This window comes from Caretta caretta, chromosome 6 (genome assembly GCF_965140235.1).
Source record: "Caretta caretta isolate rCarCar2 chromosome 6, rCarCar1.hap1, whole genome shotgun sequence".
In the NCBI taxonomy this organism is placed as follows: Eukaryota; Metazoa; Chordata; order Testudines; family Cheloniidae; genus Caretta; species Caretta caretta.
Window position 1 is genome coordinate 42,588,537 of NC_134211.1, and position 15,465 is coordinate 42,604,001.

Sequence of the window (15,465 nt, forward strand, 5' to 3'; positions counted from 1 at the left end):
GAGCGGCACAGTCTCAGCAGATCTTAACATGGCAGGATGTTGGGAGATATGTCAGTCTGTCAGTTAACTACCTAACTACTTTCAGCCGCGTTAGTCTGTATCCGCAAAAAGAAAAGGAGTACTTGTGGCACCTTAGAGACTAACAAATTTATTTGAGCATAAGCTTTCGTGAGCTACAGCTCACTTCATAGCTGTAGCTCACGAAAGCTTATGCTCAAATAAATTTGTTAGTCTCTAAGGTGCAACAAGTACTCCTTTTATTTTTACCTAACTTCTGTAGATCTCAGGCCAGGTAGGGCTTAGCTATGGTAATCAACACCTTGAAATGTGCTCAGACATGAACAGAAAACAGGCATGGAGCATCATTGTAGTATGCTTGTAGCAATCCACCCACCACTATATCTTCTGCTAGCACCAGAACTGACTTGTCTGTGTGAACTGACTTTTGAATGATATAAAATTAACATAGTACACATTAAATGGTTTAAAAACTGGCTAACTGATAGCTCTCAAAATATAACCATAAATGGGGAATCATCATTGAGTGGATCTATTTCCAGTGTTTTTTGGCCCTATGCTATTTAATGCTTTTATCAATGAGCTGGAAGAAAACCTAAAATCATCACGGATAAAGTTTGTTGATGGCACAAAAACTGGGGGAGTGGCAAATAACGAAGAGGACAGGTCACTGATTCACAGGGATCTGGATCACTTGGTAAACTTGGTGCAAGCATCACTGTGTGTTTTAATATGGCTAAATGTAAATGTATAAATCTAGGACTAAAGAATGTAGGTCATGCTTACATGATGGGGGACTCTGACCTGAGAAGCAGGGACTCTGAGAAAGATTTGGGGTTTGTGGCGGATAACCAGGTGAACATGAGCTCCCAGCATGGCACCATGGCCAAAAGAGCTAATGCAATCTTGGGATACATAAACAGGGGACTCTTGAATAGGAATACAGAGGATATCAGACCACTGCTGGAATACTGTGCCCAGTTCTGATGCCTACAATTCAAAAATGATGTTGATAAATTGGAAATGATTCAGAGAAGAGGCACAAGAATGATTAAAGAATTAGAGAACCTGCCTTGTTGTGATAGACTCAAGAAGCCCAATCTATTTAGCTTAGCAAAGAGAGGGTTAAGTGGTGACTTGATTACAGTCTATAAGTATCTACATGGGAACAAATATTTAATAATGGGCTCTTCAGTCTAGCAGAGAAAAGTATAATGTGCTCCAGTGGCTGGAAATTGAAGCTACACAAATTTAGCCTGGGAATAAGGTATACATTTTTAATGATAAGTACTTAACCAATGGGACAATTTATCCAGTGTCATAGTGGATTCTCTATCACTGAAAATTTTTCAGTCAAGATTGGATGTTTTTCTAAAAGAGATGCTCTAGGAATTATTTTGGGGAAGTTCTATGGTTTGTGTTATACAGGAGGTCAGATTAGATTATCATAACAGTCCCTTCTGGCTTTAGATTCATAGATTCTATGTTCTGTTCTAGGCTAATAGGCAGAGGAGAGAGAAGTCAGCCTTGCCTGGTTCCCCCTAGGCAACAAAAAGTTTCTGTCTTCTACATGCTAACCTAAACTCTTCCATTAGGTATGTTGCTGTCAGGGCTGCACACATGGGAAATGCCTGATAGCCAGTGATGTGAATTGAGTTTTGAGATTGACAGTGACGTGTAGGTAAATATTAACCATTCTACAGATAGACAATATGAGGCTGAGAAGGGTTAAGCACTGGAAGACCTGGCTCACAGTCCTCTCCTCTAACCATTGACCCAGAGTCTTCTGATTTTTCTAACTCATTTGCACTGGAATATTAGCTGAATAACTAAGTGCTTTGAATTAAGAATATCAACAATGTCATGATGTCAATGTTTTTATGTGGAGTATATGAACAAGAACTCGTAAAAACTCTCACTCTGAGATGGTGCAAATATTTTAAAACATACTCTTTACTCAATTCAAAAATAATAATATAGTTTCTTATACTTCTCATATATTTCTCAACATAATAGTTAACCCGCCGAGTGTAGTAGAGATGGAGTGTTGTCTAGTGATTAGAAAAAGGAGTCAGGACTGTCAAATTCTGGCCCAGGCATTGTGGAGTTGTGTAACTTTGGGTGACTGAATTCATTATGGGTTTTGTCATTGGCTTTAATGGGAGTAAGAGGGGAGTCATCTCCCTCTTTCTCAATTTCTCTCCCTATAAAATGGGCATAAAAATAGAAGTACCTACTTCGTAGAGAAGGTGAGAGACCTGATTAATGTTTGTAAAGGGTTTGAGATCTTTGCATGACTTATACTATCCATATTGAAAGTGTCATTACAGTATCACTGAGGGATATATGCAATGTACAGCTAAGGATTTTGCCTTTTATGGTCTTACGGAATTAGGCTGACCAGCATAGTTATCTACCAGTGATCAGAATGGAAAACTGATCCAAGGCACAATCGAGCACATACTAGGCGTGGCTGGCATGTTACAGTTAGATCAGGTTGGTTTGTTTGATGCTTTTGCCATATCTCAGTTACATATTTTAACAAAATTGTATCAAGAAAGCTTTGCAACTGTACTTAAAAGTATTTAATCTTAACTACGGCATTTGTGCTGGTTTGTGTTTTACCCTTGCTTTTCCAAAAATGTTTAGTCTGATTGTTTACAACATTTTGAGCACTCATGCCATATCTAAAAATCCCCAAAATTCCACCGTTGTTTAAAACCCAAAGCCATAGCTCTGAGATGCACAGAATTACACGTAAGCTGAAATAACTATTTTATGTTAGGAAATATTATTTTCATCATAAAAGGTAAGTGTTCCCAACAGTGTATTAAGGTGCTCCGAGATACTGAGAAAAAATGTTGGAATTCAGTCTTGGATACTGATGTAAAAATATTTAAATTAGGGCTGTCAAGTGATTAAAAAAATTAATTGTGATTAATCACGTGATTAAAAAAAGTATTGCTATTAATTGCATGATTAATCGCACTGTTAAACAATAATAGAATACCATTTACTTAAATATTTTGGATGTTTTCTACATTTTAAAATATATTGATTTCAGTTACAACACAGAATACAAAGTGTGCAGTGCTCACTTTATATTTATTTTTATTACAAATATTTGCACTGTAAAAAACAAAAGAAATAGTATTTTTCAATTAACCTAATACAAATACTGTAGTGCAATCTCTTTATAATGAAAGTTGAACTTCCAAATGTAGAATTATGTACAAAAAATAACTGCATTCAAAAATAAAACAATATAAAACTTTAGAACCTACAAGTCCACCCAGTCCTACTTCAGCCAATCTCTCAGATAAACAAGTTTGGTTACAATTTGCAGGAGATAATGCTACCCACGTCTTGTTTACAATGTCACCTGAAAGTAAGAACAGGCGTTTGCATGGCACTGTTGTAGCCGCCATCGCAAGATATTTACATGCAAATGCGCTAAAGATTCATCTGTCCTTTCATGCTTCAATCACCATTCCAGAATATATGCTTCCGTGCTGATGACGGTATCTGCTCGATAATGATCCAAAGCAGAGTGGACCGACGCATGTTCATTTTCTCCATCTGAGTCAGATGCCAACAGCAGAAGGTTGATTTTCTTTTCTGGTGATTCGGGTTCTGTAGTTTTCGCATCGGAGTGTTGCTCTTTTAAGACATCTGAAAGCATGCTCCACACCTCATCCCTCTCAGATTTTGGAAGGCACTTCAGATTCTTACCTTGGGTCAAGTGCTATATCTAGCCTTTGAAATCTCACACTGGTACCTTCTTTGCATTTTGTTAAATTTACTGTGAAAGTGTTCTTAAAACGAACATGTGCTGGGTCATCATCCGAGACTGCTATAACATGAAATATATGGCAGAATGCACGTAAAACAGAACAGGAGACATACAAGTTCTCCCCCAAGGAGTTCAGTCACAAATTTACTTAATGCATCATTTTTTTAATGAGCATCATCAGCACGGAACCATGTCCTCTGGAATGGTGGCCAAAGCATGAAGGGGCATACGAATGTTTAGCATATCTGACACATAAATACCTTGTAATGCTGGCTACAAAAGTGCCATGCAAACACCTGTTCTCACTTTCAGGTGAAATTGTAAATAAGAAGCAGTCAGCAGTATCTCCTGTAAATGTAAACAAACTTGTTTGTCTTTGCAATTGGCTGAACAAGAAGTAGGACTGAGTGAATTTGTAGGCTCTAAAGTTTTACATTGTTTTGTATTTGAGTGCAGTTATGTAACAAAAAAACCCTACATTTTTTGAGATAAAGAGATTGCACTACGGTACTTGTATGAAGTGAATTGAAAAATACTATTTCTTTTGTTTATCATTTTACAGTGCAAATATTTGTAATAAAAATAATATAAAGTGAGCCCTGTACACTTTGTATTCTGTGTTGTAATAGAAACCAATATATTTGAAAATGTAGAAAAAATCCAAAAATATGTAATACATTTCAATTAGTATTCTGTTGTTTAACAGTGTGATTAATTTTTTTAATCGCAGCTAATTTTTTTGAGTTAATTGCATGACTTAACTGTGATTAATCGACAGCCCTAATTCAAATACACCATAAAATGTACAGATCCAGCCTGGTTCACTGCAGAATCCTTTATGTTGTGAACATACTTTCAGTTCCATCAGAGACATAAAAGGTAGCTGTACAGTACATACTATTCAGTGTTAATAGCACTTCTTGTTATACCCATTCAAATGTATATTGAATGATGCTTTGGTCATAAACAAAAGTTATCATGAGAAGTAATTAGAAGTGTGTCATAAAAGAAAAGGAAAAGGGAGTAGATTATGCTTAACTCATCAGATAGCTGATAATATGCAAAAAAGACTTAGTGGGATTCACAATGCAATGTCTTCACACTTAAAAGATTCATACTTACTTTGCAGGTGTAGATGATACTGAGTCATAGAACCCATGGTGAAGAACACTGCAGTGTTCAATATTGGCAAGCTTAATTAAGGTGGAAATAAAATGAAAATAGTCTCACTTCTTTGCCATACTAGCATTTGGAAAAACAAAACCCAGTTTTATAACCTCTTTTGGAATGAAGGAATCACTAACTGTCAGTGGTGGGCTTCGTAAAAATGTATCTTTCTGACCTAATACTTACAGTCTATCTGGAAGCGCAAAGGCCTGCACCAAAATCCTGGATATTAATGCTTTGGTTCTTTGGGTTGTTTGCAATCTTGATCGAGATCTGAATTTTGTAGCTTGAGCTCCTCTGTAATTAATAGAAAATACAGTAGGTCTAGAATGTGGACATGATACAGATCCCAGTCAGGCAAAGCACTTAAACACATGTGACTTTAAGACTGTGAGTAATCCCATGGACTTCAATGAGTTAACTCCATTAAAGTGAGGAGTAGGAGTACTGGAAACCCATTGTGCAGATATTGAAACTGAGGCAAAAAGTTTCATAGCACTTTAATGGGACTAAGTACATGCTTAAGGTTATGCTCATGCTTTCCTGGATAAGGGCAATAAACTCTACAAAATAATGACATTCTTTCTATCCATGGCAAATTATTCATGCTCTGTCAGAAAGGTCTAGTGCTAGGAGTCTGGAACTTCTGACATCTCATCTCTGACACTGATTACTTCTGTGTTCTTGAGCAGCCCATTTATAAAGCTCTTTGCCTCAGTTTCCCCATCTGTATAATGGGGTTCCAATATTTTGATTATCACTCAGTGAGTTACTTGGACCACAAGAGTGTTGTGAGGATTACTTAGTGAATGTTTATAAGTGTATTGATACAGATGGACCTGATGCAGAAATTTTTACCCATTCAGCACTGGACCTGAAAAGTGCTCAATTATAATTACCTGATGGATGTGTCTACCTGTTTCAGAGAGAATGTTTAGTTGGAAAAAGAGTGACACAAAACAGTAGACATAAAGACTGGTCAAGTATTAATAAAAAATGGTGAGTTAACACCTGAGTTTTGAGAGTGATTTGTGCTCGGGGATTTATTATTATTGTTGTTGTTTTATTATCCTCAGTTCAGTATTTGAATCAGAACAACTTTTCCAGATATCTGTTTTCTTTTATCTTGTATTTCTTCTTAAATTTTCCTTTTCTCTTTTCTGTCCTCCTCTGTTTTCCATCTTCCCACTTAGCATAGGAGAGTCAAACAGAAAGTGGATATATTTGGAAGACTATATCACTTGAATACAAAGAAAAAGTAAAGGCTCAGGGTTGTAATCATCTTTTTCTGGTTTTCCTTAATAGCTCTTTTATATATATACACCCCTGCTTTCTATAGCTCTCTGCTGTCTGAGGCTTTGTCAACACTTAAAACTTATATAGGCACAGCTATGTCAGGCCTCATTTATGCTACAAAACTAGGTCAATGTAAGCCATCTTGCATCAACTTAGTTGTGCATGTGTCTACACTTACATTTGTCTGGCACCGGTGTAAGTACTCCATTACAGTGACACAGCACCAACACCCCACCCCCCCTCCCAGCAGCATTGAGCCATGGGTGATGTAGAGAGGTCAATGGAGCATGAGTTTAGAAGCTGTGTTATTTTTGTCAACTCTTATAGTCCCCCAGCTGTCCCACAATGTCTGATACTGACCGCTCTGTTCAGAGTTGCGAACTCCACTGACCAGGGGTCACAGACACCAGAAGGCTCCCTTGCACTTTTAAAGCTCCTCAAATTTTTGAAATGCCTTTTCCTAATTGTCTAGCTTGGTGAACACACCTACCATCTCTCCATTGTTGTGGGAAAATGCCCAGCGGACCATGCCAGCTATACACTCCAGACACAAACTCTGACTTGGTGTAGACAGGAGATACCTGATATCCTAGGCCTGTGGGGAGAAGAAGCTGTGCAAGCTGTAGAAATGTGGACATCTATGAGAAGACCGCACGAGGGATACAGGAGAGTGGGTATAACACGGACCAGTAGCAGTACCATGTGAAAACGAAGGAACTGCATCAGGCATATCAGAAGGCCAGGGAGGCCAACAGTCAAGCCAGTGCCAAGTCACAGACCTGCTGCTTTTACAAAAAGAAAAGGAGGACCTGTGTCACCTTAGAGACTAACACATTTATTTGAACATAGCTTTTGTGAGCTACAGCTGCATCCGATGAAGTGAGCTGTAGCTCATGAAAGCTTATGCTCACATAAATTTGTTAGTCTCTAAGATGCCACAAGTACTCTTTTTTTTTTTTTTTTTTTGTGGATATAGACTAACATGGCTGCTACTCTGAAACCTGCTTTTACAAAGAGTTGCATGCCATAGATTGTGGATACCACCACCTCACATATCAGCATGGATACCTCTGAGAAGCCTGAGACACATGCTTCTGGTGTGAACAACAAGGATGAGGAGCAGATGCAGGAGGAAATGGAGGAGGATGGGCATCAGCTACATCATGAGCGAGGACCTGTTTGAGACTCCACCATAGTCCAGTCAGTCCTGGCGGTTGAGCTCAGGTGAGCCTGATGCAGGGGAAGGTACCTCAGGCAAGTGTGTAATTGTACTTCCCATTACAATGATGTACTGATCGTGCCCCCAACTTAACAGGACACAGCTATCATTATATCAGCTATTCATTATCTTACTTGTACTAGAAGAGGTTGCAGTACAACTGAGGTAGCATTGTTATCTGCTTTTCATTCCCCTCTAGAGTTAGGCAAGAGGTGCCCTGCGGAGCAGTTTGTGTATGTACACAGGGATGTCCCTTGAATCCTTCTGAGAGATCTTAATGAAAATTCCGTGGAGGTACTATGTAATCCTCTCCCAAAGGTTTCTAGGGATTGCAGCTTTATTTCTTCCCCATGCCAGTTGGTGATAACTTCACCAGGTACCACTGCAGTACACAGCTAGCAGCATAGGAACCTGGGCAGCTTTGGGATGCTAGCAACAGCTGTGCTCTCTCTGCCTTTGTTACTCTGAGGAGTGAGATATCAGCTAAAATCACCATGACTTGTGGAAAATGGTGCTAGAATTCAGTGCCATTGCCTTATACTCACAGTTTCATGCAACCCAACAGTTGCCTCCTCATTTCCCTCACCTCTGGCGGACCATACTCACCATGTCTGGAGCTGTGAGTGGTGCCATGCACAAGCACTCTGAAGCAGAAGTGTCGATAAGCGTCTCTTGTTTAAAACTTTAGGGGAGCTAGGAAGGCAGTTCTGAATCTTAAATTTCACTTTCTGTTGTGACTATATTGACAGTGGTATCCCTGTGTGTTTTATGTGCAGCTGCTGCTGTTGTGGCCTTGGGGGGTTCCCCCTCCATAACCACGGAACGCCCAAGCCAGATGAGGAGAGAAAAGAGGACTCAGGATGACATGTTCAGTGAGATCCTGCAAGCCAGTGCTGCATCAGACTGTGAGCACAGGGCCTGGAGGGTGAACATTGTAGACAGCCTGAAGAAGGAAAGAGCAGACAGGAGAAAGGCCCAGCAGGAAAAGGTGAGGGTGGTTCACCGGATATAATGGGGTTTCTCTGGCAACAAACACAGATGCTACAGACTCTTGTGGATCTACAGGTCCAACAGTCATGGGCTCCGCTTCCTTTGCAGACCCTGAAAAACTCCATTACAGTACCTCCCTGTGCCTCCCCATAACTTTCCACGTGGTATCTGGGGATGCATCCCTACCCCTACCATTCCACCCACAGCTTCATATACACTGACATGTTCCTTCCCCTTATTAAGTTCTGTTATATTAATTTATTAAGGTTAAATGTATTTGCTTTTAAATTGCACAGTTGTCTTTGCACTTTTTTTAACTTTATAAAATTTGATTATTTGGAAAATAATTCATCATTATTAGTTTCCAGCATGCTGCTGGATGCCTATCAGTTCTGAAAGTACTCACTTACTTCTTGTTGTACAGTGCAACAACTCTTAGGATCACTGACAAATACAGTGCATTAAAGATCAATTTACAGCAACATTAAGAGGTGCATTCACAGTGTCATATTCACTGATGTACATCAAGCACCATACAATTCCTAATAGGCCCCAAACCAGCACAGATAGAGCACTGTATGCTACTGTGACTCACTGTTAAAGTGCTCTTTCAAAGCCTCCCTGAGCTGTATAGCTCTGCATTGAGCTCTTTTAATAGCTCTTGTGTTTTGCTGTTCAAACTCAGCAGACAGCCACTCCACCCTCCATCATAGTGGCAACTTTCCCTGCTTTGCTTCACAGATATTATGCAGGACACAGCAAGTAACTATAACCCTAGTGATGGCTTTTTTCACAGAGTGCCAATCTTGTGAGTAAATACTGCCAGCGTCCCTTCAATCTACCAAAAGCACATTCAACTTTCAATCTGCACCTGCTAAGCCAGTAGTTGAATCTTTCCTTGGTGCTGCTGAAATGCCCAGTGTACAGCTTCATGAGCCAGGGGAGCAAGGAGGAGATTAAGTCCCTTAGGGTCACTATGACATTTCAATATCTTTAGTGGTAATCCACCTGTCAGGAAAGAAAGTCCCTGCTTTTCTGAACAGTCTGGTGTTCTTAAATATATGAGCATCATGCACCTTCCCTGGCCAGCCAACATTGATGTTGTCGAAGCATGCCCGGTGACCCACCAACGCATGAATAACAGTAGAAAAATAGGCCTTTCTGTTGATGTACTCTGTGGCAAGGTGGTCTGGTGCCAAAATAGGGATGTGCATGTTGTGTAATGCTCCAACGCAGTTCAGGAATCTCATTGCCGCAAATCTATCCCGTCTTGCACATTGCAGAGAGTCACAGTCCTGCATAGCAGCTGACAATTAATGGCCCTGCATACTTGCATGACAATGGCCCTCACAGTGGATTTTCTAACTCCAAAATGATTTCCCACTGACTGGTAGGAATCTGGTACCAATCTGGTATTGCAAGTTTCCACATTGCAATCGCCACTTGCATCTCTACTGTCAGTGGAGCTCTCATTTTGGTTTCTCTACGCTGGAGGGCTAGGACAATCTCAGCACACAGATCTAGGAAGGTGACCTTGCACAGCAGAAATTACTGAAGCCACTGCTTGTTATCACAAGCCTGCATTACAATGCAATCCCACCAGTCAGTGCTCATTTCTCAGGCCCAGTAGCAGCACTCCATCATCTGCAGCTGCTCTGTGAGTGGCACCAACAGCCTTGAATTGGTTCTTGCTGTATCCCACAGCAATCTATCCTCCAAGAAACTCTCATGTTCCCCACTGATTTGGTTCTTCTTACAGCCCTGCAAATACCAGGGGATCATGCAATGCTTATGACAATAGTGCAGAGCTGAGCAGGCTCTATGCTTCTGTCAGAACTCATGGACAGTGAGGAGGGCCATGAGGGTTCATGGTATTTTTAAAAAGAGCATGAAAATTATGAGATATAGATGACATTATGGGATGGAGACAGTTGCACACTGGGAAGTTTCTCCCACTCACCCCCTGTGTGACTCATTTCTGCCCCACTGTGCATTTCCAAAACTTCCAAAAAGACAGTGTGCAGGATGGTGGCCAGTTGCACACTAGGATACCTACCTGTAATACACTGCATTGCACATCGACACAAGCACACCTGGTGAGTATGTGCAGCACCCACGTGAGCCGAGAATGCATATGCACAAGTGATACTAACTATGGTGGCTTTGCTGATGTAACTTGCATCAACGAAAGTTTGTAGTGTAGACATGGCCTCAGTCAGGGGTATGAAGAAAAGCATGCTCCTAACTGACACAGCTATGCCAACAAAACTCCCAGTGTAGACACAGTTATGCCAACAGAAGAGTGCTTTTGTTAGCATAGTTAAGTCATTCAGGGAGAAGATGTTCCCACACTGGCAGAAAGACTCCCATCAGTGTATGCTGTGTCTCCGGTAAGGGGCTACGCCATCATAGCTATGCCGACATAGACTCTGTAATGTAGACATACCTTGAGTGTATATTTTCCTCAATGGATATATTTATTCCCAGGTACCACATGCTTCTTGTCTCCCTAATTAAGGGCCCAAACCTACAGTTGTTACTCACTCACAACTCCCACTGAAGTCAGAGGGGCATTTGACTGTAGGTAGATTGTAGTATCAGGCTGTGTATAAATATTCTCTTTTAGACACCAATTCAGCAAAGAACTAAAGCATGCGCTTAACTTTTATGAACATGAATAGTTCCATTGACTTCAATAAGACTATCCATGTGCTTCAAGTTAGCAAGTACAGAAGTTCTTTACTGAACCAGGGCCTTACTGAACACTCCTAAAGAAGCCCTCATGGCAGATCGGTTGATAATTTAATTTCCTATTAGGGTATCCCATTTTTCCACATACAGACTACTTGTAGGGTTAAAAGAAGCAAATTGAACCAAGCACCAGCTAAAAATGGTTGGTTCATATTTATGTTTTTGTATGATTGTCACTGTGGTTACAAGAAGAAAAATATTTACCTTAATACCAAAAGAAAGAGTCCACTATTGTTTCAAAGAATCCAGTAATCAAGTTGCAATAGTAACAGATTACTGCTGTCATGTTTCTTTTTTCCCCAGGTTCTGATTTCTCTGCCTGTCTCTGGTTTTATTCTAGTAAGAGATACCTACTGGCTCACTTTGCTCAGGTCATCTAGGAGAACTTATATGGGCCAATAGTTTCCATTACATTTAGCTCTTCTCTTGTCTTTTGCAGCTAAATGAAATGATATGGTCTGAACTCCACTGGAGTCAGTGAAGTTACATCAGGACAAAATGTGTCCTGTTATTTAAAGTGCATCATAGAAGCCTGCCACAGTGGTATTTGCTATCTGAATAACAAAAAATAAATAAATAATAAATAAAGCAGTTTAATCAACAGCTTTATAACAGCTGGTAGGCAAATAAATATTTGATATAAAAATATCAGACCAGCTCCTAAACCCTCACTCAGGTCCCTTTGTGCTTCCAGAGCAATGCAAAGGAACCCGAAGCCAGTCATAGGTGGGCCACTGAGGATTCCCCCACTGTGAGAAAATTCTCAGCTGATGCAAAGCCAGCAGAGCCACTTTACACCAACTGCTCTCCCTCTCACTCTAGCATATAGAGCTAGATCTGGAGTGCAGCAAGCCCAAGCCAACGGAGCAATCCCTAATAGACTGTCCCAACCCGCCTAGGTTAAAGCGGCCCTGAGGCTACTCTGAAATTTGCTACGGGCTATTTTGGCCCCTGGGCAGTCCCAGCATTGGGAGAATTGGAAAGGTAGCCTAACGTGAGCCATCTTTGTGTGTCCCTTGCCCAGCTGTGCCAAGCGTCAGCATGAGCTTGGCAGCGGAGAGGAATCAGACCATATAAAATAAAATTTTAAATGAATCATGGAATATATCTCGCTTCCATTCTGACACTGAACTCCCTCTTACATCCAGTCCAGCTGAGACTGGCTCAAGCTAAGATCCTGGTTCTGTATTGCTTACTGAAAGTTTTGGCTGGAGAAGGATTACAGAAACAGGCACAAAATACAACCATTATAAAGTCTTCCTGAAATAGCTTACAATCTATTTTGTTTTTAAATAACAGAACCTAACTTCTCTTCAAACTATGAGTTAATTGCGAGTCCATTAAAGGGTGTTCTCTGTGTACCCCAAGCTGTCAAAGTAACAAGTGCAGTGCCTGAGGCTTACTTAATACATAATATTTCCTGATATTCAGGGAGACTACAAGAAAACAGAAACATTCTGGTGCTTTGAAGGAAGACTATGCCTTGGTCGGAGGAGTAGCTAGTATCTAAGTGGGATGAGGACTCCTGTTGATTTTCATGTGCATGGTACAAGGATGGAATGTACTGGTTTTCAGGCTGATGCAAAAAAGGGAAACTACATCAGGGATAAAAGAAGCTAGAGAATAAAGATTGCTAACTTTGCCTGCATGTAGAGCATAGTAAAGATGAACACAACAGGACAAGACAGACTTTGGGGAAAGGCGTCATTGAACAAACTCCTGTATGCTGTTGGGCAATTACCCTTGTAGTGGTATAGGATACAGGGAGCTTATCCATTCCTCACAACAGGGCAAGATTCCAAATCTATTCCTGAAAAGAAACTAGGATACCACCCTAATTGGGGCACTGTGACTCCAAGAGACGTGGTCTACTACCTTAGATACCTGTCCGACTCTGATTGTGTGGCACACGTTGAAGAACACACACACACACACACACACACACACACACACAAGATGCTTTACCAAAATGTTAAAGTTGTTTTTAATCTTCCAAAATACATGTTCAGTTTAATCAAAAGGTTTAGAAATGGTCTAATTGTGAGATTTAAAGCTAAAAATGTGAAAGCATGAAGATTCTTTATGTATTTGGAGTTACAGGTCAAGTCAAATCAGCCCTCTAATGGGACTGTAGTTATAACCTTCACTCTGAAAATCTACTTCTCCATGCCAAAGCCTACCTGTCTTCAGCCCCAAGACTGAAATCCTGGTCTTACAGAGCCAAAAGTGCTACAAAGGAAGATCTCTGTTAGCTATCAGCTATAGAATGACACCTTACGTTCTTTCTAAGCTGCAACCGGCCAAATGAGGGTAATATGCTCTCACACACAGAGATATGTGTCAAAGCCTGCTTCCAAAGAAGTCAATGGCAAAAACAAACTCCTATTGACAAAAACAGGAGCAAAATTAGGCCTATAACTGCAGCTTAAATCAGTGGGAGCATGATTTTGCCCCAAACGATCCATAACAAAAATGAGTATCTTTGCTTTATTACAGTCTAGTCTCTTGTGATAGCTGCACAGAGTTTTAAAGGAAAGGTAACTGTACGGAAAGTTGAAGAATTAGTAACAAGCTACTTTTGAGCTAGAGGGAGACAAAGAAGGGTTGGCCAATTTCAGACTGTTAAATCAGAGGAATTTCTAGAGACAAATAATTCAAAAACAACTGGAAGTTTCCTCAACCTTTACAGAAACGTTTTCTTTTGCCTTCAAAGTAAATGTGGCAATTCTCAGGTTAAACTAATTTTTTCGAAACAAAAGAGAGGCAAAAATAGGGCTTTCTAATAAGGGTAGCACTTTCCTCCTTAACTGTGGAAATGTTGCTGCATATGTGAAGGATATAAACAGGAGGAAGGAAGGACAGCAGTTACAAGGAGGTATAAGTAAGAGCAACTGGATAAAATAAAGAGAAAATTTCTGCTGAATAACAGGAGAAATTGGTAAGATATATTAGATCAAGGGGAATTGAGGGAACCCTCATAGCATGGGATATTTAAATCTAGGCTAGACAAATCACTAGAGAAAGTACTGCATGGAACAATATTTCATCAGTATGGGGACTGGATAAATGTTAAGTGATAGGTGTTTTCTGTGTTTAATCTGTGTCACTCTTTGATGGATAAAGCAATGTCATTGTAAAGTACTCTTTCCTAGCAAATATGTCATTAGTCTGTGGCTTCTAGAAAGTCCTCAGATAAAACCTTTGTTTCAGGGAACTTTCTTAACTTTCTATCAGTGATTCACCTATACCATTTTAACATTTTGAGATGAAGCTGATCTGAGCCATATGCCTTCCTGATTTCCACTCATCTGTTCTAATGTGGCCTGAAATTTCTTCACTATCTTTCCTGTCGTAGAAAATGTGTATGTCATAATACTTTTGGCCAATATATCCCCTGTGAACACTAATGTGAGGAATTTATTGCAATTTTTGTATTCTCTCTCCTTCCTCCTCCTCCTCCTCCATCACTAAATAATTCCTGTTGCCTCTTACAAGCCCTATTGATTCCATCAATTACCTTTTGCTCTTTTATATACTTGAGCAGCATTCCCATTACTGCCTTGATTGTTCTATGTGATCTATTCTAATTCTTGGGGGCTGACCGGATTGAAACATTGTAGACCAAATCCTGCCTTCAATTACCCCATGCCTAATTTGGCCCAGAGAGAAAAGACCACACTTTCTGCTAGTGTAAATCAACATATCTCCATTGAAGTCAATGGGACTATGTTGATTCACCATAAATAAGGGCCTGGCTCAGAAGCTTTTCAAGATAGCTTTCTAAATGAGTATGTGTGTGTGTTTGTGGCAGCATATCTCATCAGTTTGCCTCAGGAAATAAAAAAGTCAATGGCTGAAAAAAAACAAGAATATCCAAATACATTCACTCTATGGATTCTTACTGAAAGAGTTGACACTTGGGGTTTTAGTCTATGCTCTAAGGCAGTGTTCGTTTCATCTGTCCTACTCATGGGCCAGGTTTTCTTTCCTTCTCTGGTAATTAGGAATTCTCTCACTTTTAACTTTACTAAATGGATGCAATCATGTGATCCTGACATTCCAAATGACTAAGACCTTAAAGAGGAAATGAGGCTACATACACATTGATGAGATGAGGACTGACTAGCTGGTCGGAAAAGTGTTGTAGGTACAGTGCTTGTATTTGTCCTTACCAGTGGTGTGGCTGGAGCTTGCTTAAATGAGAGACTGGATTTCTAGACCTGAAAAGTAA